The sequence below is a fragment of the Arachis hypogaea genome, chromosome 16, assembly GCF_003086295.3.
Source record: "Arachis hypogaea cultivar Tifrunner chromosome 16, arahy.Tifrunner.gnm2.J5K5, whole genome shotgun sequence".
Lineage (NCBI taxonomy): Eukaryota > Viridiplantae > Streptophyta > Magnoliopsida > Fabales > Fabaceae > Arachis > Arachis hypogaea.
In genome coordinates, this window is record NC_092051.1 from 111,830,383 (window position 1) to 111,852,483 (window position 22,101).

The window sequence follows — 22,101 nt, forward strand, 5'->3', positions numbered from 1 at the left end:
TTAAATATCATATTTTATGGTGTTAAGAAAGAGAAATTAACTCCGGAAGTCAGGTACTGACCGACCTCCCCACACTTAAAGCTTGGCACCGTCCTCGGTGCCATTAGTCAGGAACAAAGGGGGCTGGTAGCAGCATCTCCATAATCGGGACTGTCATGGCTCCCTGTGCTGGTAAATGAAGTGGAGTTCGGGGTGTCTGGGTCTTCTTTAGGTGGGTGGTGACCAACAAGTATCTCCTTGAGGTATGTAAAATGGCGCTTGTTACGGTGCTCCCTTTGCTTTCCTTTCCGTTCAAGCCGGTCTAATCTCTCAAGTATCTGATGGAGCAGTTGGTTTGCTGAAGGTGCTTGTGATGTGGAAGGAGTAGGAATATCTTTGGCCGGGTCTGTAGGCCGGCTAGTAGTGGCTGCTGGAGGTCTGATATACTTCCCGTTAGGGACGTATTGATCATCTCGTGGAATCATGGCCTTGGTGTCCCCAGCTCTGTAAGAGACTCTGGCTGAGACTAGATTTGAAACCAAGGCGGTAAAAGATAGGTTACCTGCAATCTGTACGTGTCCCATAGCATGCCGAATGTGTCTTGGTAAATTGAGGTGCTGGTTTGTAAGGATACACCAGACTAGAACAGCCATGTCTGCAGTGAAGGAGGACTCGTAAGTGCTCAGAAAGACGTAATGGGACATGATCTGTGCCCAAACTCGAGCCTCCAAGGTGAGTGCTGAAGCCAATATGCTCTTAGGTCGAGATTGATGGTATCCATAGGTCCATCTGCTGCCAGGTTGTGCTATCACTCTGAGAACGGCGTCCCAGTCAAATTGGTATGTCTGGCGTTTGAATGAGACTTCTTGGAATGCGTCCAATCCTTCTGGTGCAGGAAAAAGATCTAAAGCTCGTTGAATGGCCTCTTCTGTTATGGGGACCTGCTTCTGACGGACATAGACAGACTGCATGGTTGGTATGTGAAAATTAGAGTAGAATTCAACTACCCATGAAAGGTTATCCTACCGTGGCTGTCTCCGTAGGAATCCCCATTGTCTTCACTTAATGCAAGGCTCAACAAATTCAACAATGTTGGTCAGGAGGACAAGGTATTTGTTATTATAATTCCTCTCTGCCAGGATAGGGAACATCTGCTCACAGTAGTGGTTAGTGAACCGCGCAGTGTCCTTTGCTAGAAAAGCTTTCTCTTTTTCATCGACCTTGATGATCCTCTTGATTCGCTTTGTTGAGGGCTTTACTACGGTTGAAGATGGCTCTGCCACTAGTGCTCTTTTTGTTCCTTTCCTTACTGGTGGTTTGGGAGTAGCTTTCTCTTGACCTTTCTTGGTGGCCATCCTGAAAAGGGAAAGAGAGAGTAATATGTAAAGCTAAGGGTTCGAGCAAGGGAGAGGATAGTATAGGTGATAATCAATGCATGATAAAGAAGGATGTCGTTAACACATGGTCATGACTACATGTAAAAAGTTCACCAATGGAAATATAGCAAGTGCATTTGATGGCTATTTAATGCAAGATGTTTATTGGCATGCCAGCAAAGGCATGAGTAGCATAGATCAAGCATTAAATGTCCAAGTTAGATTATCAACCCTTTCAAACTAACAATCTATTTGTATTGACAATTATATTTAATTAATAAAATATAAAAGGAGTTTTGTGAAAAACAGGTATTAGAGTAGTAGAATAGAGTAATATAAAAATAATGTGTAATGCCATACGGGCTTTTTCACAAACACATAGCATGCATGGTGAATATGTTATTGAAAGTATTGATTTGAAATGTAAGCAACCCTTTAAGAAGTAATATTAATTGTCAAACAATTCCACAATATATTCACAAGCAAAAATATAGAAGAAAACAATTACCCAAATAAATTTCTAACACCAATGAAAAGAATATAAAAAGAAAAAGAAAGAAAAAGAAAACATAGATAATGAAAGTAGAAAAGAAAAAGAAAAAGAAAACATAAATAAAAATAATGAAAAAGTAAAAAGTAGGAAAAGAAAGAAAAGAACCTTGATAATAGATGTGAAAAAATTAAAGGAGGAGAAAGTAAAAAAAATGAGAAAGAATAAAGAAGGAAGAAGAGAGAAGAAAGAAATAAGAAGAGAAAGAAAAGATTTGGATTTGGGGAAGAAAAGATAAGATATCAGGCGCTGATCTGTTTAAGATGTGCGTCACATGTGACGCGGACGCGTGGTGCACGCGATCGCGTGGTGTGTGATAAGTTCAGGTGACGTGGATGCGTGGGTCACGCGATCGCGTGACCTGATTTGTGCTATTGGCGCGAGAGCAGCCTCGCGTACGCACAACTCTCTGTTTCGTTTGCATAATGCCAAAAATTCTGGGTGACGTGTGCGCGTGGGTGACGCATTCCCGTGAATGGCCATATTTGAAAACGACGCGAACGCGTGGGAACGCGTTCGTGTGATAGGGCTTGTGCTTCTAGCATCATTCCAGCCCCACTCCATCATAACTCTCTGCCATACACCTCTTTACGTCGATTTCACAGGGCCATGCGAGCGCATGGGCGACGCGCACGCGTGGGAGGCTTTTTTTCAAAATGACGCGAACGCATCAGCGATGCGTTCGTGTGGGCTTGTTTGTGCCTAAGGCACACCTCCAGCCACGCTTTCGCGTGACTCTCTGCTTCTTTTCTTCCATGTTTTGAATGCGCATATGACGCAGACGCGTCAGTGATGCTTACGTGTTGCGTGCATTTTTTTATGCAGTATGCAAATACAAATGCAGGCTATATACAGCTATATACAGAGATTATGAGAAGAGTCATTAACAGAAATAAAAATAGAATAAAGTAAAATAAAACTAAGACTGAAACGGAACAATCATACCATGGTGGGTTGTCTCCCACCTAGCACTTTGCTTTTACGTCCTTAAGTTAGACATTTTTCAGGCTCATTCTGCTTCTGTTGGTGGGTCTTCCAAGAGGAAAACCTCTAGCTCTTTGTGATCCTTCGTCTTCTCTCCATGATAAAGTTTTAGGCGATGTCCATTGACCTTTATGAATTTAGAGCTTGAAGGATGACGCAGGTGAAAACTCCGTATGGCTCTGCCTTTTCTACTCTATAGGGACCTTCCCATCTTGATCTTAGTTTACCTGGCATAAGCCTCAGTCTGGAGTTATAAAGAAGAACTAAATCTCCTGGTCTGAAGTCTCTCCTTTTTATGTGCTTGTCATGGACAGCCTTCATCTTCTCTTTGTATCGCCTGGAATTGTCATATGCTTCTAGGCGAAGGTTCTCCAGTTCTGCTAGTTGCAACTTCCTTTCAGCACCAGCTTCTTCAAAATTCATGTTACACTCCCTTACAGCCCAGAAAGTCTTGTGTTCCACCTCTACTAGAAGGTGGCAAGCCTTTCCGTATACTAAGCGGAAGGGGCTCATCCCAATGGGTGTCTTGTACACTGTTCTATATGCCCAGAGTGCATCTTGTTGCCTGGAACTCCAGTCCTTCCTATGAGGTTTTACTATCTTTTTTAGAATACGTTTAATCTCTTTGTTAGAGACTTCTGCTTGCCCATTGGTCTGGGGATGATAAGTTGTTGCTACTTTGTGAATTATCCCATGCTTCTTGAGTAATCCTGTTAGTCTCCTGTTATAAAAGTGGGTGCGTTGATCGATCACGATTGCTCGTGGGGATCCAAAGCGACAAATAATATGGTTTCTAACAAAGGAAACAACAGTTTTAGCATCATCAGTATGGGTAGAAATTGCTTCCACCCATTTAGAAACATAATCTACAGCTAACAGTATATAAAAGTAGCCATTAGAATTTGGAAACGGACCCATGAAGTTGGTGCACGAAATTGTGATCATCAACAATGGCGCCAAAGGACTTGGAGCTCTTAAACATGAATCACACTTTGTCACAATTCCGCACAACTAACCAGCAAGTGTACTGGGTCGTCCAAGTAATAAATCTTACGTGAGTAAGGGTCGATCCCACGGAGACTGTCGGCTTAAAGCAAGCTATGGTTACCTTGTAAATCTCAGTCAGGAGAATTCAGATGGTGATGGAGAATTGATAATTAAAAGATAAATAAAACATAAAATAAAGATAGAGATACTTATGTAATTCTTTGGTTGGAATTTCAGATAAGCGTATGAAGATGCTTTGTTCCTCCTGAACCTCTGCTTTCCTATTGCCTTCTTCCAATCATTCATACTCCTTTCCATGGCAAGCTTTATGTTGGGCATCACCGTTGTCAATGGCTACTTCCCGTCCTCTCAGTGAAAACGTTCCAAATGCGCTGTCACCGCACGGCTAATCATTTGTCGGTTCTCGATCAGGTTGGAATAGGATCCATTGATCCTTTTGTGTCTGTCACACGCCCAACAATCGTGAGTTTGAAGCTCGTCACAGTCATCCCTTCCCAGATCCTACTCAGAATACCACAGACAAGGTTTAGACGTTCCGGATCTCAGGAATGGCCGCCAATAATTCTAGCCTATACCACGAAGGTTCCAATCTGAGATTAGAAACCCAAGAGATACACATTCAAGCTTATTTGCATGTAGAACGGAAGTGGTTGTCAGTCACGCATTCATAAGTGAGAATGGTGATGAGTATCACATAATCATCACATTAATCATGTTCTTGGGTGAGAATGAATATCTTGGAGAAGAAATAGACTTGAGTTGAATAGAAAAACAATAGTACTTTGTATTAATTCATGAAGAACAGCAGAGCTCCACACCTTAATCTATGGTATGTAGAAACTCCACCGTTGAAAATACATAAGAATAAGGTCTAGGCATGGTCGAATGGCCAGCCCCCAAACGTGTCTAAGATAGCATAAGACTTATCAAAGATCAAAATACAATAGTATAAGGTCCTATTTATAGAGAACTAGTAGCCTAGGGTTTACAGAAATTAGTAATTAATGCAGAAATCTTCTTCTGGGCCCACTTGGTGTGTGCTTGGGCTAAGTATTGAAGCTTCCATGCGTAGAGACTTTTCTTGGAGTTAAACGCCAGCTTTTGTGCCAGTTTGCGCGTTTAACTCCAGCTTTTGTGCCAGTTCCGGCTTTAAACGCCAGAATTCTTGAGCTGACTTGGAACGCCTGTTTGGGCCATCAAATCTCGGGCAAAGTATGGACTAATATATATTGCTGGAAAGCTTAGGATGTCTACTTTCCAACGCAATTGAGAGAGCGCCAATTGGGCTTCTGTAGCTCCAAAAAATCCACTTCGAGTGCAGGGAGGTCAGAATCCAACAGCATCTGCAGTCCTTTTTCAGCCTCTGAATCAGATTTTTGCTCAGGTCCCTTAATTTCAGCCAGAAAATACCTGAAATCATAGAAAAACATACAAACTCATAGTAAAGTCCAGAAGAGTGATTTTTATTCAAAAACTAATAAAAATATAATAAAAACTAATTAAAATATACTAAAAACATACTAAAAATAATGCCAAAAAGCGTATAAATTATCCGCTCATCACAACACCAAACTTAAATTGTTGCTTGTTCCCAAGCAACTGAAAATCAAATAGGATAAAAAGAAGAGAATATACAATGAATTCCAAAAACATCTATGAAGATCAGTATTAATTAGATGAGCGGGGCTTTTAGCTTTTTGCTTCTGAACAGTTTTGGCATCTCACTTTATCCTTTGAAGTTCAGAATGATTGGCTTCTATATAAACTCAGAATCCAGATAGTGTTATTGATTCTCCTAGTTAATTATGTTGATTCTTGAATACAGCTACTTTATGAGTCTTGGCCGTGACCCTAAGCATTTTGTTTTCCAGTATTACCACCGGATACATAAATGCCACAGACACATAATTGGGTGAACCTTTTCAGATTGTGACTCAGCTTTGCTAGAGTCCCCAATTAGAGGTGTCCAGAGCTCTTAAGCACACTCTTTTTGCTTTTGGACCACGACTTTAACCGCTCAGTCTCAAGTTTTCACTTGACACCTTCACGCCACAAGCACATGGTTAGGGACAGCTTGGTTTAGCCGCTTAGGCCAGGATTTTATTCCTGTGGGCCCTCCTATCCACTGATGCTTAAAGCCTTGGATCCTTTTTATCACCCTTGCCTTTTGGTTTAAAGTGGTATTGGCTTTTTCTGCTTGCTTTTCTTTTTTTTTTCTTTCTTTTTCTTTTCTCTTTTTTTTTGCCTCTCTTTTTTTTTTCTACAAGCTTTTCACTGCTTTTTCTTGCTTCAAGAATCAATTTTATGATTTTTCAGATCATCAGATAACATTTCTCCTTTTCCCATCATTCTTTCAAGAGCCAACAATTTTAACATTCATAAACAATCAAATTCAAAAATATGCACTGTTCAAGCATTCATTCAGAAAAACAATAGTATTGCCACCACATCAAAATAATTAAACTATTTTAAAATTTAAAATTCATGTACTTCTTTTTCTTTTTCAATTAAAAACATTTTTCATTTAAGAAAGGTTATGGATTCATTTTCATAGCTTTAAGGCATAGACACTTAGACACTAGTGATCATGTAATAAAGACACAAACATAGACAAACATAGAGCATAAAAATTCGAAAAACAAAAAATAAAGAACAAGGAAATTAAAGAACGGGTCCACCTTAGTGATGGCGGCTTGTTCTTCCTCTTGAAGATCTTATGGAGTTTTTGATCTCCTCAATGTCTCTTCCTTGCCTTTGTTGTTCCTCTCTCATGGTTCTTTGGTCTTTTCTAATTTCATGGTGGAGGATGGAATGCTCTTGGTGCTCCACCCTTAGTTGTCCCATGTTGGAACTTAATTCTCCTAGGGAGGTGTTGATTTGCTCACAATAGTTTTGTGGAGGAAAATGCATCCCTTGAGGCATCTCAGGGATTTCATGAGGGGTTTCCTCATGCTCTTGTCCATGAGTGGGATCTCTTATTTGCTCCATCTTTTTTCTTAGTGATGGGCTTGTCCTCATCAATGAGGATGTCTTCCTCTATGTCAATTCCAGCTGAATTGCAGAGGTGACAGATGAGATGAGGGAAGGCTAACCTTGCTATAGTAGAGGACTTGTCCGCCACCTTGTAGAGTTCTTGGGATATAACCTCATGAACTTCTACTTCCTCTCTAATCATGATGCTATGAATCATGATAGCCCGGTCTATAGTAACTTCAGATCGGTTGCTAGTAGGAATGATTGACCGTTGGATGAACTCCAACCATCCCCTAGCCACGGGCTTGAGGTCATGCCTTCTTAGTTGAATCGGCTTCCCTCTTGAATCTCTCTTCTATTGAGCGCCCTCTTCACAGATGTCCATGAGGACTTAGTCCAACCTTTGATCAAAGTTGACCCTTCTAGTGTATGGGTGTGCATCTCCTTGCATCATGGGCAAGTTGAATGCCAACCTTACATTTTTCGGACTAAAATCTAAGTATTTCCCTTGGACCATTGTAAGCCAATTCTTGGGGCCCGGGTTCACACTTTGATCATGGTTCTTGGTGATCCATGCATTGGCATAGAACTCTTGAACCATTAAGATTCTGACTTGTTGAATGGGGTTGGTGAGAACTTCCCAACCTCTTCTTCGGATCTCATGTCGGATCTCCGGATATTCGCCCTTTTTGAGCTTAAAAGGGACCTCGGGGATCACCTTCTTCTTGGCCACAACTTCATAGAAGTGGTCTTGATGCACCCTTGAGAGGAATCTCTCCATCTCCCATGACTCGGAGGTGGAAGCTTGTGCCTTCCCTTTCCTCTTTCTAGAGGTTTCTCCAGCCTTTGGTGCCATTATTGGTTATGGAAAAATGAAAAAAGCTTTAGCTTTTACCACACCAAACTTAGAAGGTTGCTCGTCCTCGAGCAAAAGAAGAAAGAAGAGAGTAGAAGAAGAAGAAATAGAGGAGATGGAGTGGGCTTAGTGTTTCAGCCAAGGGGGAGAAGTAGTGTGTATGTTTTGTGAAAATGAAGGAGTGAAGATGGGTTTATATAGGAGTGGAGGGGGGGTATGGTTCGGCCATTATGAGTGGGTTTGGGTGGGAAAGTGGTTTGAATTTGAATGGTGAGGTAGGTGGGGTGGGTTTTATAAAGGATGGATGTGAGTGGTGAAGAGGTATTGAGGTGATTGGTGACTGGGTGAAGAAGAGAGAGAGAGAGGTGGGGTAGGTGGGGATCCTGTGGGGTCCACAGATCCTGAGGTGTCAAGGATTCCTCATCCCTGCACCATGTGGCGTGCAAAACGCCCCTTGCTGCCAATCCTGGCGTTAAATGCCAGGCTGCTACCTATTTCTGGCATTTAACGCCAGCTTCTTGCCCATTCCTGGCGTTATACGCCCAGAATGGTGCCAGACTGGGCGTTTAACGCCCATTCTGCTACCCTTACTGGCGTTTAAACGCCAGTAAGTTTCTCCTCCAAGGTGTTCTATTTTTCATTCTGTTTTTCTTTTTGTTTTTGCTTTTTCAATTGTTTTTGTGACTTCACATGATCATCAACCTATAGAAAACATAAAATAAAAGAAAATAGAAATTTAACATAGATAAGTGAAAATTGGGTTGCCTCCCAACAAGCGCTTCTTTAATGTCAATAGCTTGACAGTGGCTCTCATGGAGCCTAACAGATGTTCAGAGCAATGTTGGAACCTCCCAACACCAAACTTAGAGTTTGAATGTGGGCGTTCAACACCAAACTTAAAGTTTGGCTGTGGCCTCCCAACACCAAACTTAGAGTTTGACTGTGGGGGCTCTGTTTGACTCTGTATTGAGAGAAGCTCTTCATGCTTCCTCTCCATGGTGACAGAGGGATATCCTTGAGCTTTAAACACAAGGGAGTCTTCATTCACTTGAATGATCAATTCTCCTCTGTCAACATCAATCACAACTTTTGTTGTGGCTAGGAAGGGTCTGCCAAGGATGATGGATTCATCCATACACTTCCCAGTCTCTAGGATTATAAAGTCAGCAGGGATGTAGTGGCCTTCAACCTTTACCAAGACATCCTCTACAAGTCCATAAGCTTGTTTCTTTGAATTGTCTGCCATTTCCAGTGAGATTCTTACAGCTTGTACCTCAATGATCCCTAGCTTCTCCATTACAGAGAGAGGCATGAGGTTTATGCTTGACCCTAGGTCACACAGAGCCTTCTCAAAGGTCATGGTGCCTATAGTACAAGGGATTGAGAATTTCCCAGGGTCTTATCTCTTTAGAGGTAATCTCTGCCTAGTCAAGTCATCTAGTTCTTTCATGAGCAATGGAGGTTCATCCTCCCAAGTCTCATTACCAAACAACTTGGCATTTAGCTTCATGATTACTCCAAGGTACTTAGCAACTTGCTCTTCAGTAACATCTTCATTCTCTTCAGAGGAAGAATACTCATTAGAGCTCATGAATGGCAGAAGTAAATTCAATGGAATCTCTATGGTCTCTGTGTGAGCCTTAGATTCCCATGGTTCCTCATCAGGAAACTCCATGGAGGTCAGTGGACGTCCATTGAGGTCTTCCTCAATGGAGATCACTGCCTCTTCCTCCTCTCCAGGTTCGGCCGTGTGGGTTGTGGTTATGGCCTTGCACTCTCTTTTTGGATTCTCTTCTGTATTGCTTGGGATAGTACTAGGAGGGAGTTCAGTAATTTTCTTACTCAGCTGACCCACTTGTGCCTCCAAATTTCTAATGGAGGACCTTGTTTCAGTCATGAAACTTTGAGTGGTTTTGATTAGATCAGAGACAATGGTTGCTAAGTCAAAGTGGTTTTGCTTAGAATTCTCTGTCTGTTGCTGAGAAGATGATGGAAAAGGTTTGCTATTGCTAAACCTGTTTCTTCCACCATTATTTTTGTTGAAACCTTGTTGAGGTCTCTGTTGATCCTTCCATGAGAGATTTGGATGATTTTTCCATGAAGGATTATAAGTGTTTCCATAGGGTTCTCCCATGTAATTCACCTCTTCCATTGCTGGGTTCTCAGGATCATAAGCTTCTTCTTCAGAGGAAGCTTCCTTAGTACTGTCTGTTGCTGCTTGCATTCCAGACAGACTCTGAGAAATCATATTGACTTGTTAGGTCAATATTTTATTCTGAGCCAATATGGCATTTAGAGTATCAATCTCACGAACTCCTTTCTTCTGAGCTATCCCATTATTCACAGGATTCCTTTCAGAAGTGTACATGAATTGGTTATTTGTAACCATTTCAATGAGTTCCCGAGCTTCTGCAGGCGTCTTCTTCAGATGAAGATATCCTCCAGCAGAGCTATCCAATGACATCTTGGATAGTTCAGACAGACCATCATAGAAAATACCTATGATGCTCCATTCTGAAAGCATGTCAGAAGGGCACCTTCTGATCAATTGCTTGTATCTTTCCCAAGCTTCATAGAGGGATTCACCTTCTTTCTGTCTGAAGGTTTGGACTTCCACTCTAAGCTTTCTTAATTTTTGAGGTGGAAAGAACTTTGCCAAGAAGGCATTGACTAGCTTTTCCTAAGAGTTCAGGCTTTCTTTAGGTTGTAAATCTAACCATGTCCTAGCTCTGTCTCTTACAGCAAAAGGAAAAAGCATAAGTCTGTAGACTTCAGGGTCAACCCCATTGGTCTTGACAGTGTCACAGATTTGCAAGAATTCAGCTAAGAACTGATGAGGATCTTCCAATGGAAGTCCATGAAACTTGCAATTCTGTTGCATTAGAGAAACTAATTGAGGCTTAAGCTCAAAGTTGTTTGCTCCAATGGCAGGGATTGAGATGCTTCTCCCATAGAAATCGGGAGTAGGTGCAGTAAAGTCACCAAGCACCTTCCTTGCATTGTTGGCATTGTTGTTTTCGGCTGCCATGGTCTCTTCTTCCTTGAAAAGCTCTGTTAGGCCCTCTAAAGAGAATTGTTCTTTAGCCTCTCTTAGCTTTCTCTTCAAGGTCCTTTCAGGTTCAGGATCAGCTTGAACAAGTATGCCTTTATCTTTGTTCCTGCTCATATGAAAGAGAAGAGAACAAGAAAGTAGGGAATCCTCTATGTCAAGATTCCTTGAGGTGTCAGAGGAAAAGAAGAATAGAAGGAGGAGGTAGATAGAAGAGAATTCGAACATATAAAGAAGGAGGGAGTTCAAATTGCACCTTGAGGAAGAGTGTTAGTCCTTTAAATAGAAGGATGTGAGAAGAGGGGAAGAATTTTCAAAATTAAAGTAAAAGATTTTGAAATAATTAAAAGAAATTTTGAAAATTTAATTGATGATTTTCGAAAACTAAAATTGGGAAAGAAATTAAGTGATTTTGAAAAAAGATTTTGAAATTAGAAATTAAAAAGATATGATTGAAAATTAATTTTGAAAAAGATGTGATTAAAAATATATTATTGAGAAGATATGATTGAAAATCAGACTAAAAAGAGAAAGTTTTAAAATTAAAGTTGATTACTTGACTAACAAGAAATTAGAATATATGATTCTAGAATTAAAACTTTTGATCCTTTCTTAATAGGCAAGTAACAACTAGAAAATTTTGAAGTAAATCATTAATTATAACAAGGATTTTCGAAAATTATAAAAAAAATGGAAAAAAATTGATTTTGAAGAGATATGATTGAAAAGATATGATTTGAAAAAGATTTGATTTTGAAAAATTATGAAGATTTGAAAAAAAAATTGGATTAAAAACAAAATCTTCCCTCTAGTGTCCTTCTGGCGTTAAACGCCCAGAATGGCATCCATTCTGGCATTTAACGCCCAAAATGCTACCTTTTTGGGCATTAAACGCCCAGCCAGGTACCCTGGCTGGCGTTTAAATGCCAGTTTTCCTTCTTCACTGGGCGTTTTGAACGCCCAGCTTTTTCTGTTTGATTCCTCTGCTGAATGTTCTGAATCTTCAATTCTCTGTATTATTGACTTGAAAAGACACAATTTTTGAAAATATTTTTGAATTTTTAATGATGAGAAATAAAAAAAATGCAACTAAGATCAAATAAACAATGCATGCAAGACACCAAACTTAGAAGTTTGTATACTAAGGACTATAACAAATTGAAAATGCATGTAAGAAACAACAAAAGACACAGAATAAGAGAAATTTAAGATCAGAGCACTGAAATCATCAAGAACAACTTGAAGATCAATGAAGAACATAATGCATATATTCGAAAAATGCAAGAAGAATAAAAACATGCAATTGATACCAAATTTAAAAATTGATACTAGACTCAAACAAGAAACATAAAATATTTTTAATTTTTATGGTTTTATAATTTTTTTGTGATTTTCGAAACTTATATAGAAAAGAAAATAAGGAGAATCAAAACTTTTAATAAGAATTCCAGGAATCATGCAATGTTAGTCTATAGCTTCAGTCTAAAAAGATTAGACATGGTTGGCCAAGCTTCAGCAGGACATTACATTCAGCAGCTAAATTGATGAGAATCAATCAGCTTTTGTGATGATAAGAACATCACCTTGAAACTCTAGAATTCATTCTTAAAAATTCTAAAAAATAAAAAGAAAAGTACCTAATCTAAGCAACAAGATGAACCGTCAGTTGTCCAAACTCAAACAATCCCCGGCAACGGCGCCAAAAACTTGGTGCACGAAATTGTGATCATCAACAATGGCGCCAAAGGACTTGGAGATCTTAAACATGAATCACACTTTGTCACAATTCCACACAACTAACCAGCAATTGCACTGGGTCGTCCAAGTAATAAACCTTACGTGAGTAAGGGTCGATCCCACGGAGACTGTCGGCATGAAGGAAGCCATGGTCACCTTGTAAATCTTAGTCAGGCGAATTCAGATGGTGATGGAGAATTGATAATTAAAAGATAAATAAAACATAAAATAAAGATAGAGATACTTATGTAATCTTTGGTTGGAATTTTAGATAAGCGTATGAAGATGCTTTGTTCCTCCTGAACCTCTGCTTTCCTATTGCCTTCTTCCAATCATTCATACTCCTTTCCATGGCAAGCTTTATGTTGGGCATCACCGTTGTCAATGGCTACTTCCTGTCCTCTCAGTGAAAACGTTCCAAATGCGCTGTCACCGCACGGCTAATCATCTGTCGGTTCTCGATCATGTTGGAATAGGATCCATTGATCCTTTTGCATCTGTCATACGCCCAACAATCGCGAGTTTGAAGCTCGTCACAGTCATCCCTTCTCAGATCCTACTCAAAAAACCATAGACAAGGTTTAGACGTTCCGGATCTCAGGAATGGCCGCCAATAATTCTAGCCTATACCACGAAGGTTCCAATCTGAGATTAGAAACCCAAGAGATACACATTCAAGCTTGTTTGCATGTAGAACGGAAGTGGTTGTCAGTCACGCGTTCATAGGTGAGAATGGTGATGAGTGTCACATAATCATCACATTCATCATGTTCTTGGGTGCGAATGAATATCTTGGAGAAGAAATAGACTTGAGTTGAATAGAAAAACAATAGTACTTTGTATTAATTCATGAAGAATAGCAGAGCTCCACACCTTAATCTATGGTGTGTAGAAACTCCACCGTTGAGAATACATAAGAACAAGGTCTAGGCATGGCCGAATGGCCAGCCCCCAAATGTGTCTAAGATAGCATAAGACTTATCAAAGATCAAAATACAATATTATAAGGTCCTATTTAGAGAGAACTAGTAGCCTAGGGTTTACAGAAATCAGTAATTAATGTAGAAATCTTCTTCTGGGCCCACTTGGTATGTGCTTGGGCTGAGCATTGAAGCTTTCATGTGTAGAGACTTTTCTTGGAGTTAAACGCCAGCTTTTGTGCCCGTTCTGGCGTTAAACGCCAGAATTCTTGAGCTGACTTGGAACGCCTGTTTGGGACATCAAATCTCGGGCAAAGTATAAGCTATTATATATTGCTGGAAAGCCCAGGATGTCTACTTTCCAACGCAATTGAGAGCGCGCCAATTGGGCTTCTGTAGCTCCAAAAAATTCACTTCGAGTGCAGGGAGGTCAGAATCCAACAGCATCTGCACTCCTTTTTTAGCCTCTGAATCAGATTTTTGTTCAGGTCCCTCAATTTCAGCCAGAAAATACCTGAAATCACAGAAAAATACACAAACTCATAGTAAAGTCCAGAAGTGTGATTTTTATTCAAAAACTAATAAAATATAATAAAAACTAATTAAAATATACTAAAAACATACTAAAAATAATGCCAAAAAGCGTATAAATTATCCGCTCATCAGAAGTCAATGCCCCAAATATAAAAAATTTCACAGAAAAGCATAATCTATTGAGGCATCTCGTCCCTCATGGATATATTACTAAACCTTTGGCATGGGGAACAAGATTTACAAAATTCAGCAGCATCTTTAAAAAGAGTAGGCCACCAGAATCCACGGTCTAAGATTTTTTTAGCTATTCTTTGAGGGCCAAAATGTCCTCCACTCTAAGAAGAGTGGCAGACCTCTAAAATGGACTGGAATTCTGATTGGGACACACATCTTCTAATTACCTGGTCAGCACCACACCTCCACAGATATGGGTCATCCCATATATAATATTTAGACTCGCTTTTCAGCTTGTCCCTTTGATGCTTAGTAAAATTGGGAGAAAAAATATGGCTAACTAGATAATTAGCTACAGATACATACCAAGGAACTACTTCAGATACTGCTTGTAAGCTATCAAATGGGAAAGTACCATTGATAGGAGTGGAGTCATCTTTAATGTGCTCAAGGCGACTCAAGTGGTATGCCACTAAATTCTGGTTACCACTCATATCCTTAATTTCTAAATCAAATTATTACAGCAGCAGTATCCAACGTATCAATCTTGGTTTAGACTCTTTTTTAGCTAATAAATATTTTAGAGCTGCATGGTCCGAGTACACTACTACCTTAGTACCAAGTAAATAAGCTCGGAATTTATCCAGAGAAAAAATAATAGCGAGAAGCTCTTTTTCAGTAGTAGTGTAATTGGACTGAGCAACATCTAAGGTTTTAGATGCATAAGCAATTACGAAAGGATCCTTACCTTCGCACTGAGCCAGTGCCGCTCCTACTGCATGGTTGGAGGTATCACACATAATTTCAAACGGATGGCTCCAGTCTGGTCCTCTCATAATTGGAGCTTGAGTCAGGGCGTTCTTTAGCTTATCAAATGCTTTCATGTAATCTTCACTAAATTCGAACTCAATATCTTTCTGCAACAGTCTGGATAAAGGTAATGCTACCTTACTGAAGTCCTTAATGAATCTTTTGTAAAAACCTGCATGGCCAAGGAACGAACGGACTTCCCTCACAGAGGAGGGGTAAGGTAAATGAAGAGAGAACTTTTGCGTGGTCTAGAATTCAGAATAAATTCCCGTTGCAAGTATAGCTTCTAAACCAACAAAAGTCCTTTCTTGCAAAAGTTTTGGTTGTCACAAGTAACAAACTCCTTTGAAATTGATAACCGAAGTATTTAACCTCGGGTCGTCTTCTCAAGGAATTGCAGGGAGGTGTTCTTATTATTGGTTATGAGTCTTGTAAATTGGGGGTTTTGAAAGTAAGGAACAGGTAATTTAAATGACAAGTAAAATAAATTAACAATAATAAAATCTCTTGGCAAGGTATGAAAATTCAGAAGTCCTATCCTAGTTACTTCTATGAGAATGGAAGTTAATCCCACTTAGTTAACCCTTATGAAAGCAAGGGAAAGTCAAGTGAACTAATTAGTTAGATTCCCAAGTCCTAGCCAACTCCTAAGGAAAGACTAGAGTTAGTGGAATACCAGTCAATTTAGCCGACATAACAACCAATCACGGATAGTTGATAACTCAAGAGCTTCCAGTTAATCAATTAAAGCCAAGAATATAAAAAGCTAAATTATTTATATATATAAAGGAAAGTAATCATAATTCTAAAATACCTCAAATTGTACTAATAAAGATATCAAATGTAACATGGAAAAGTTCATAAATTAAATTGGAAAAATAAATAAAAGGAACGTTGAACCTGAGAAGAAGTTGAAATAATAAATTGAAATAATAAAGTTGAAATCCTGATTCCTTTAAGAGGAATCCTAATCCTAAATCCTAAGAGAGAGGAAAGAACCTCTCTCTCTAAAAACTACATCTAAAACTAAAAATTATGAATTATGAGCTTGTGTTCATGAATGGATGCATTCTCCCATTTTATAGCCTCTAATCTGTGTTTTTCGGGCCGAAAACCAGGTCAAAAACAGCCCAAAAATCGCCCCCAGTGATTTCTGTTACGTTCAGGTCACGGCAAAGTGACGCGGAGGCGTCGTCCACGCGTTTGCGTGGATTGTGTTTCTGCCAGGTCACGTGTCCGCGTTTTTCACACGTTCGCGTCGTCTGGCGTCGAGGCAGCTATGACAAATTATATATCAAATCGAAGCTCTAGACGTTAGCTTTTCAAGACAATTAGAACCGCATCATTTGGACCTCTGTAGCTAAAGTTATCGCCGTTTGAGTGCGAAGAGGTCAGGCTGGACAGCTTAGCAATTTCTCCAACTTCTTGTATTTCTTCCACTTTTGCATGCTTCTTTTCCATCCTCTGAGCCATTCCTGCCCTGTAATCTCTGAAATAACCTAACACACATATCAAGGCATCTAATGGTAATAAGAGAGGATTAAACATAGGTAACTTAAGGCCAAAGAAGCATGTTTCAATCAAAGCACATAATTAGGAAGGCAAATGTAAAACCATGCAAATAGTATGAATAAATGGGTAAAGAGTTGATAAAAACCACTCAATTGAGCACAAGATAAACCATAAAATAGTGGTTTATCAGTAAACTAGAATGACATCTACCTTTGCTGGATCTACAGAAATACCAGTATTAGAAACAACATGTCCTAGAACAATCCCTTGTTTTACCATAAAGTGACATTTTTCAAAATTCAATACAAGGTTTGAACTGACACATCTGTCTAATACTCTAGCTAAGCTATCCAAGAAGAGGTTAAATGAATCACCATATACGCTAAAATCATCCATAAATACTTCCATACAGTTCTCAATAAGATCTGAAAAGATACTCATCATGCATCTTTGGAAAGTAGCTGGTGCATTACATAAGCCAAAAGGCATCCTTTTGTATGCATACGTTCCAAAGGGACATGTAAAAGTGGTATTTTCCTGATCTTCAGGAGCTATATGAATTTGAAAGTAACCTGTATAACCGTGTAAAAAGCAATAATGGGATTTACCTGACAGGCGATCGAGCATCTGATCAATAAATGGCAAAGGGTAGTGATCCTTGCGAGTAGCTTGGTTGAGATGCCTATAGTCAATGCAAACTCTCCATGAATTCTGCACTCTAGTTGTCAGGAGCTCTCCATGCTCATTCTTTACTACTGTGACTCCAGACTTTTTGGGCACCACTTGTACTGGACTGACCCATTCACTGTCTGAGATGGGGTAAATGATATCTGTTTCAAGTAGCCTAGTTACTTCTTTCTTGACAACTTCTAAGAAGGTGGGATTCAATCTTCTTTGGGGTTGACGGATGGGTTTTGATTCCTCTTCCAGATATATTATGTGCTCACAAACTTGCAGACTGATGCCTACTATATCCGCCAAGCTCCATCTAATTGCTTTCTTGTGCTTTCTTAGTACACTAAGCAGTTGTTCCTTTTGTTGAGAAGTGAGTTCCCTTGCAATGATAACTGGGAACTTCTGATTATCCTCAAGGTAAGCATACTTGAGGTGTGGAGGAAGGGGCTTCAATTCCAGTTTCTGCTCATGGCTAGGTTCTGGATCATCTGGGGCTAGTGATAATGGTAAAGTGTCTTCATTATGTTCAGAGGGTGTCCCCACACTTGGACCTTGCTCTATGTGCTTCTTTTCTAATTATTCTTGGTGAACTTTAGCGATAGTTTCATCAATGATGTCGCACTGGAAGATAGAACGATCTTCCAGAGGGTGCTTCATAGCTTCATTTAAACTGAAACTTACTGTTCTGCCATCTATCTCAAAGGAGTAAGTTCCTGAGAATGCATCCAGCTTGAATTTTGAGGTCTTCAGGAATGGTCTTCCAAGCAGGATTGATGATGGTCTTCCTGAGTCATTAGGGGACATTTCCAGGATATAGAAGTCAATGGGAAATGTGAGCCCCTTAATGCTCACTAACACATCTTCAGCAATTCCAACTACTGTAATAATGCTTTTATCTGCTAACACAAAACGAGCTGCCGACTTTTTTAAGGGAGGGAGCCTTAGAGTATTATATATAGACAATAGCATTATACTAACACACGCTCCTAAGTCACACATGCAATCAGAAAATATTACACCTCCAATGGTATAGTTAACCATGCATGGACCTGGATCACTATATTTTTCAGGTATACCTCCCATTAAAGCAGATATAGAACTACCTAAAGGGATAGTTTCTAATTCATTAATTTTCTCTTTATGAATGCATAAATCTTTCAGAAACTTTGCATATTTAGGTACTTGCTGAATAACATCAAAAAGGAGAACAGTTACCTCAACCTTTTTGAAAATTTCCACCACTTTGGGATCAAGTTCCATCTGCTTTTTGGACTTCCTTGCAAGATGTGGGAATGGGATTGGAATGGCACCATTTGCAGCTTCTGTATCCTTTGGTGGTCCATTCCTTTGCTGAGCTACTTCTTCTTCAAGCTTGTCTTGTGCTTTATCTTCCTCTTCAGCATCTTCTACTTCTATCACATCTTCAGCTGGGGCATGTACTATTGGGCTTGGCTCCTCCTAATTCCTCTCTGGCAGTGTGGTTCCGGACCTTAAAGTGATGGCATTGATGCCACCCTTGGGGTTAGGTAAGGGTTGAGAAGGAATTCTACTGGAGTTTAAAGATTGATTAGTAGAAGTAGGTAATGAATCTATCCGGGCGAGAGCTTGTAAAGTGGCATTCAGACCATTTAGAGTAGAGTTTAGTGTGGTCTGCATGTCTTGTTGTCCTTGTGTAAGAGAACGAAGTATCTCATCATTTGATGGGGAAGTGGGATAAGTGATCTGAGGGACCTGTTGTTGGTTGTGCTGGGGTCCTTATGATTGCCTTAGGTGAGGAGCTCTGTAAGATTGGTTCTGATTCTGCTGTCTGTTGTTGTTATTCCACCTCTGGTTTCCATTGTTATCTCGGCCTCCTCTGTTATAGTTGTCCCTCCAACCATGGCTGGAGTTATCTCTCCAACTTTGGTTGGAGTTGTCTTGCCATCCTTGGTTATAGTTGCTACCTTGGTTGTAGTTGTCGCCTTGTTGATTGTATCCTTGATTCGGGCGGTCATAAAAGTTATGAGTAGCTACCACAGTGTTGTCTTCTTGTTGGAGTTGCGGGCATTCATCAGTATAATGACTATAATCAGCACATATTCCGCATACTCTTTGCGGAACTAACTATTGGCTTTGTTGTGGTGGGGAAGGCTAAGTTTGTTGTTGATTTAACTGCATTTGCTTCAGTAGGTTGGTCATTTCACATATACTCTGTGTAAGAGCAGAGGTCTCAGTGCTAGAGGAAATTTCTGCAACAGCTTTTGGGTGGCTATTCCTGTGCCTGTGATTCCTGGTCGACTCAGCTAAGTTACTGATTAGTTGCCATGCTTCATCTGCGTTCTTGTACTTTTTCAGAGAACCATTACTAGCACCATCTAGTGTAGTTTTATCCCGAGGCTTCACACCTTGAGTGAAATAGATGATCAACACTAGCCTGTCAATCATGTGATGGGGGCATGCGTCTAGAAGGTTCTTAAAACACTCCCAGTACTCATAAAGAGTTTCTGATTCTCCTTGAACAATGCAGGAGATCTCTTTCCTCAGTCTGTCTGTAACTTTAGCTGGAAAATATTTTTCCAAAAATTCTCTCCTAAGCATATTCCAGTTGGTAACAGTCGCTTCAGGTTGGGAGTAGTACCACTCCCTTGCCTTTCACTCAAGAGAAAATTGAAAGGCAGTTAACAGAATAGAAGTTTCATTCGTACCGTGATGCCTAACAGTAAAACAGGCTGTCTGAAAATCCCTTAGATGCTTGATGGATTTCTGAGTAGGTAAACCATGAAACTTGGACATCAAGTTGATTAGTGTAGTCTTCAGTTCAAAATCTGCAGCCAGAGTTGGATGATGCACTTGATACGGCTGCAGTGTAAAATTTGGGGCTCCAGCTTCCTGGAGAGTAATCCCTCTAGGTACTGCCATTCTATCTGCACGTAAATTAACTGAATCAGTAGTAAAGGAGCTTGTTTCGCTCTCAAATGGCGGTTCAGATTCGCCCTCAGATGAGACTGGTGAATCGATAACAATCACTTCACCACCCTCAGAGGCTAACCTGCGTCGAGCTCGCCTAATACGTGAAATAGTTCTTTCAATTTCAGGATCAAATGTAGCTAAGCTCGGATCAGGCAGTGAACGCGTCATTCAATGAAAGAAACATATAGCTCATGGTAATAAAATAAAAAAATAAAATATGCAATTAAAATTAAAATATTTACACTAATTAATAATTTAGCACACAATTGTAACTTCCCGGCAACGGCGCCAAAAACTGGTGCGTGGAAAAAGTTAGGCCAATTAAGAGATTTTTAATAAGAGAACAGCATTGCAAGTATAGCTCTTAACCAGCAAAAATCTGCCTCACCAATTTAAAAAGGGTGTCACAAAAATTTAGAATAAAAATACTGGGAGTATGAATCCCAGGTCGTCTCCCAACGAGTTGCAAGAAAGGATGCTATTTTATTAATTAGGAATTTCCATGAGAGTTTGAGAGTTGAATAACGAGTAATTAAATAATTGTAAATTAAAGCAATAAAAACTAAGAATGATTATTAATATTCTAGATAAAAAGCCTTGACCAGGGGAATGATTAATTGGAAATTCTATCCTTGTTGGGATCTCTTAAGTGTAGTATTAAAAAGGTTGTTGTTTTCACTTAGTTAACACTTACTAAATAAAGGAAAGTCAAGTGATTGAGCTAACTCTTATTCGCAAATCCTAGTCCTCTCCCTTGGGAAGGTCTAGCGTTAGTAAATATAGAACTAGCCAACAACTTCCAATTTTACCATCACTTAAGCCTTCCAACTCAAATGTCTCCTTTTAATCAACCCCATGTCAAGTATGGAGTCTACTCCAATGACATGAATATAACGCTCACAAAAATAATAGAAGAAGACATGATAAATTAAATTAAATTAATTAAAGGTAAAGGTAATCCTTTACATTAACAATCCATGAAAATAATCCAATTATTACTTTAATCAAGAATTAAGAATATGGAATAAATAAAAGAGTAAGTAAGAAAACAAACTAGAATAGTATCTTCAATGGAGGTAATGACTCTTCAATATCCAAAAGCAAAAGCAATAAATTGGGAATGTAAAGAGAAACTAGAGGGAGAGTAATTCCTCTCTAGATTCAGATCCAAAAACCTAAAACTATCCTAATGTGTATGTGTAAAGTCGTGTCTCTGTGTCGTGTTGAGTCTCTGCATGTTCTCTGGCTTTATTTTGTGTTTCTAGGCCGAAAACTGGGTCAAAACGCAGCCCGAAATCGCCCCCAGCGTTTTCTATTAATTCTGCAGATCGCGCAGGTCACGCGTACGCGTCGTCCACGCGTTCGCATCTTTCAGCGATTTTCCTTGTCACGCGTACGTATCGTCCACGCGTTCGCATCATTCGGGCAGACTCCAATCCGTGCGTACGCGTCAGGCACGCGCACGCGTCGCTGCAATTTTTTCCATTCCGCACGCTCGCGTGACCCATGCGCGCGCATCAGTATTTGCTGGTCATCTCCTTAGTTTCTTGTGTTCCTTCCTTTTTGCAAGCTTCCTCTCCATTTCCTAAGCCATTCCTGACCTATAAAGCTTGAAACACTTAACACACGGATCACGGCATCGAATGGTATAAAGGAGAATTAAAAATACATAAATTAAAGTTCTTTAGGAAGCAAGTTTTCAATCATAAAACAATATTAGGAGGAAAAATATAAAATCATGCAATTAGTATGAATAAGTGGGTGATGACTTGATGAAACCACTCAATTAAACAAAAGATAAACCATGAAATAGTGGTTTATCATCGGCCGATTAAGAAATCAATATAGGAAATACGTTGTGAGTATAGCTCTTAACTAGAAAAAATCTGCCTCATCAATTTAGAAAAGTTGTCACAAAAGTTTAGAATGAAAATACTGGGAGTATGAGTCACAGGTCGTCTTCCAACGAGTTGACAAAAGGGTGCTATCTTATTAATCAGAAGTTTTCTGAGTAA

The 22,101-nt window shown here is 39.6% G+C and overlaps 1 protein-coding gene and 1 non-coding gene across 2 annotated transcripts in view; both read left to right on the forward strand.

The window, feature by feature from the left end:
• LOC112757359 (protein FAR1-RELATED SEQUENCE 5-like) overlaps positions 1-22,101 on the forward strand; it is a 40,842-nt gene that overhangs the window by 16,785 nt on the left and 1,956 nt on the right. The window lies entirely within an intron of this gene.
• Positions 10,245-10,352, forward strand: LOC112761166 (small nucleolar RNA R71). The gene has a single exon (XR_003181574.1). It is a non-coding gene; the product is annotated as a small nucleolar RNA R71 (small nucleolar RNA).